General features: G+C 40.4%; 1 pseudogene; it reads right to left on the reverse strand.

The window, feature by feature from the left end:
* Positions 1–389: 389 nt before the first annotated feature.
* On the reverse strand, positions 390–4,385 carry LOC149238185 (putative pectinesterase/pectinesterase inhibitor 51; annotated as a pseudogene).
* Positions 4,386–4,810: the final 425 nt, after the last annotated feature.

The following is a 4,810-nucleotide window of genomic DNA, read 5'->3' on the forward strand; positions in this document are numbered from 1 at the left end:
AAAGCTGACCGATAGACTGGTTTTTGCTTCTGTTCACCAAATCGCTCTGCACTTACACTCAGCCTGTATAAGAAGTTGCATGTTTTTTTTTATATTAAGAACATATTGAGAACTTGAATGATATCTACTTAAAACTTGAGAGTCAATATTATGTTTGGTGGTTCAATAAATCCCTGTAATTTTCATTCAACCAATTTTCGTGATTTTAAAAAAAACAACAACAAATACAGACACCCAAACCTTTAGAGTTCATAACATTTTTCCAAAAGTTTTATCCCATGCTTCAAACATAACTGCGGGAGGATTCGCCCAATCACAAAACAGTGCTGCGTTGAAACTTTCCCAGTAACAAAACAACTTTCCTCTGCACCAGGTACAAAATTATTCTGCCATTTTGGTCATCAATGTCGATCAAAATAGTGCAGTAAAAATTGCAGACAAGTACAAATAACATTTTCCTCCAATGAAAAGCAAGTGGCTCCTTCATAGCAGATTGAAATTGCAATACTCCAAAGACAGATGAAACAGTGATAGAAGGAAACAATGTGGCTCATGGATTTTTGGGTTGCAACTGTCTGAGAATTTTTAGTCCCATTGCTTCCCGTTGAATTCTTCACCATCATCAGGGAACAACAACAATGTAGAAGAAAATCACGCATTAGAAGATTGCATAGTAACCAACCTTTGTTTTTGGATTAATTGATTGTATCTGGCAGCCATTCGTCTCCCTGTATAAAGTTTCCAACAGTATACATTCCTACATTTCTCTCAGGTATCTGATTAGACCATGGCGTTCTTCCAGAAACCTTAGCCCCCGGCCCATAATTCTGGTATTCCCCATAGTAAAGCGTGTTAAGAGCAAAGTCCTCTATCCACGGCATCCATCCCTCAGGGTTAATGGCCTCTCCCAAATATGAATTTATGCAGATTGCTCTGGAGTACATCTTCCATGGCCGACCCAAATAGCCTTTGTAAATTTTTGGGTTGGCATAGTAAGCCCTCATATATTCTTCAGTTCCATTGATAGTGCAGTTATGGAAAACAAATCCTGTGGGCTCGGCTGGATCTGTTCGACCCTGTGCAGTGACAGGATCTGATGATCCTTTGTCTGAGTTTATTTGACGAGGACGCAGCAGAATGAGACAGTTTTCAAAGATGGCTGCCGAGTCTCCAAATATGAAGTCAACAGTGCCTTCTATTCTGCAGTTTCTATAGAACTGACGAAGAATATGAGTGTACAATGTATCATGGTGGCCAAGAAAGGCACAGTTGTAGAAGGCAGAGTGATCACTATCTACTCTTAGGGCTACCGCTTGTTGACTACCTGGCCCTGCTGCATTTTCGAATGTTATATCCCGTGCTAAGAAGCCATCAGCATTTACAGCTGCAATTGTGAAAACAAATAAATTAGCAATCCTCAACATCTAAAACAAGATTTAGTGGGATCGAGGAATATGGATTGATTGAATTTTCCTTTGATAAGAGTTCAAAACCAAAGAACGATGGTAATTGTAAGTATTAAATTCCGTCTTTGTTTAGAAATAGCATACACATATTTATCTAGTTATCAGAATAAACAGAGGATCCGATTTTAGCATATGCCCATTGAAATTTCTCAAACTTACAAACCCCAATGCATGTTGAAAGACATTACACCTATCATATGAAAGGGTTCCAAATATCTTATTCTTAAAATGTAAAATGATAATTAATTTTTTTGCTGCTTTAATAGGATGAAAGAAGTGCAGAATCTGCAAAAATAAATGTTATTGCTCTCTTCTTTTCAGCAACCTACAATCTGAAGAAAAGCATTATTGCTTCCCTTGCAAATGACGGATTGCATTCCAAGCACTGCTGGATTTTGATTGTTTCCTTCTCCTCTCATTTGTATTTTGTTGATGCTTTCTAGATCAGCATTCCTTTGCAAGGGAATTAATCTGGGTTGAACTCAAGTAGAAAATTTCTCTCTCATTAATTGGATGGTCATTTTCACAATTGATTGTCTCCAAAGAAGTCTTGTCAGCCAAATCTCTACCTTTCCTCAGGCTTTTAAGTTTAACCAGCATGCAGGCCCTCAGTGTTGTGGTTTGGCATTTTTATCCAGTAGTTCTTAGCAACATGGCAGAAAGGGCACACTTTATGTCCATGCAGAAGGAATTGGAAGCAATGGTAGTGGATTCCTTGGCCACAGAATTGAACAAGCGTTTAAAGCCCTTTGGGTTCTGCAAGAAGACCCATAAAAATCTGCAAATGTATCAAAGAGAATTGCTTCCTAGATCATACTTGTACAATAAGTGATCATAGTAGAAGGTCATTTGATTGTGAAACCGTTGTGGGATTCAATCCAAGTGACCTGAATTTACTGTAGATAGACGTCCTCTTTGATATCCATGTTTATCTCCATTCAGGGGCTAGGATGTCACTAGGGCATCTAGAGAATAGCTAAAAGGAGGGAGGCACTCTTTGAAGAACTGAAGACGCCTTTAAAAAAACAACACATTCGCTAGACAAAGGGGCCTGTGGAGGCAATCTAAAAAAGGCAAAGGGCCAGATAGGAGTTTCCCGTGAAGAAAGAAGACAAGTCCAAAAATGCTCTCAAGGAAAAAGGGATGAATGCCAAACTGTTTGTACAATGGGTTATGGAACTGTTTGTTTATGCTAAATCATACACTGTAGCATGAGGAATTGGACTGTCTCAGCCTGCGCGCAGTCAGGTGGTAACGAGGTAGGCCCCAAGATTTCAACACCATATAGTACTATAGGTCTGTTAATTGTGTCAAAAAATGCATCTCAGAAGAGATGTCCTGAAAATGCATATGGAAGTATTGTTGGTCAAGCATGGAGAGAGACCTATAACCCTTTCTAAGTTTGGGTTGAAAGACATGCCTTAAGCTAAACCTAAGGGCTATGGATCAGATCCCATAGATGTATAAGCAATGGTAATCTCCACCTCGCTTCCTTTGAAGAAGAAGTGGAAGTTTGTTAGGGTGCTCTTGGATATTTAAATCACAACCTCAGTTTCACTAAGGTTCACCACCATCATTCTATGACCATCACATTGGCAGGGGCATCAAGCTATCTCTGAATGTCCCTAGGGGAGGAGGCTAAAAGGATCAGATCCTCTGCAAATAAGAATAAGGTAAACAAAACATGGTGTAAAACGTAAACATCTCCCTTGTGGAAGTACTCGCTCGGTTATGCTCTAACCCATTAATGTATATCCCATGGAATTTCATGAAAGCAACTATGAGACACTCAAAGATGCCAATTTCACGTAGTCTCCAGAATGATAATTCCCTTGGAACAGAGTCCAAAAGCCTTCTGAAAATCCACAAAGCAACAGGACTTTAGATGAGGGACGTCAGCTTCCTTGATAATAGCACACAGGCTAAAAATGTGGTCACTAGTTTCATAATCTCTTCTAAGACTTGGTTGCCCCATAGCTTTGAATTTGTTCCTCTCTATATGTTGAGAAAGCCACACGTTCACGCCCATAACATAGAGTTCGACAAAGGCACGCCCAATCATAATATTCCTGTAATTATTTCTATCAGAAATATCCTTCAATTGGAAGATGGGGTGGATGATATTTTGAGACCATGAAGAGGGAAAGCCAATGCAAATTCAACTTGCAGACCTTACTCATCTACTTCTTTGCTGGTGCTCAAGATCCTAACAGCTCTTTTAATGTCTCTTGGGGTGAATTAGTGACAAAAGGTGAGAGAGGAGAGAATATGGACTAAGGTTGACCCGAAAAATCACAGAGGGATGTGGTCCGCAAGAACCATGTGTAATGATCAAAACATGTTGGAAGAGCAGATTTTCCAATTTCAATTCAAGGCATCTCAAATCTGCCAGGAACCACACCATGATCAAACACAATAACAGAACCAAACTCAGGCAAAGAAATAATTTCCAACTTAATATGAAGAGGAAGAGGAACAATGATGAGCATTACCAACAGTTGCAGAGCCATATGTACTTGGAACACCAGGCAGGGATGGCACACGCATAGACCCCGTGATCACAGTCTTCCCCATGCCATCACCCACAAACATAAGATTAGTTTTACTAGGAGGAACCCTAACAATCTCCTTATACACCCCAGCCTTTATATGTATCACGAATCTCCGCTCAGATTTATCCGGTGCGCTGTTCACCGCCTATTGAATACTCATAGAGGATTCATCCTTGGACACAGTCACATCGGGAACCAATTTATCAACCTCTAATACATCCCAAATTTTATTATAATGATGGTAATAATCTGTAGTACTAGAGGAATTGGATGATCTCTCTGTTTTTGGAGGCCTCCATAGGACCATATTCTGTCCATATGTATCCAGAGCATCTACCATGCTAAGGGCATTGCTGGTCAAGCTCATGACTGTAAGAACAGGTTACGTTACACAGCGGCTGCTCAGCGAGATTTGAAGCAGCAAAAAAACCCATTGTTTGATTATATATAATAAATTAAATATAATCAAAACAATGTAGTGACTTACAGTTCTGCCATCTTAACCTGGTTGGAGTGTTCAGAAGTTTTCTTCGCGCAAGGATAGTAATCGACGGATTTCAAGGGGCAGGCCTGCCTCCCCTGATTCAACCACTCTGTCAAAGCGTTATCTGTCCTGGGGATCTCCATCTCTGTCCCTTCCCCAGCTCAGCCGCAATGCTTGTCTCCCCCGATGCAGCTAACAAATCTTCCAGTGGAGTAAATACGCAGAGGAAAAATACGAAGACCGGCAAGAACAGCGAGCCTGAAACCAAATCCAGAGCGAGGGCAAGCGTTTGATCTGAGGTACAAACC

This window comes from Pinus tabuliformis, chromosome 8 (assembly GCF_031772625.1).
Source record: "Pinus tabuliformis cultivar Carrire ecotype Pingquan chromosome 8, CPIR1, whole genome shotgun sequence".
NCBI lineage: Eukaryota > Viridiplantae > Streptophyta > Pinopsida > Pinales > Pinaceae > Pinus > Pinus tabuliformis.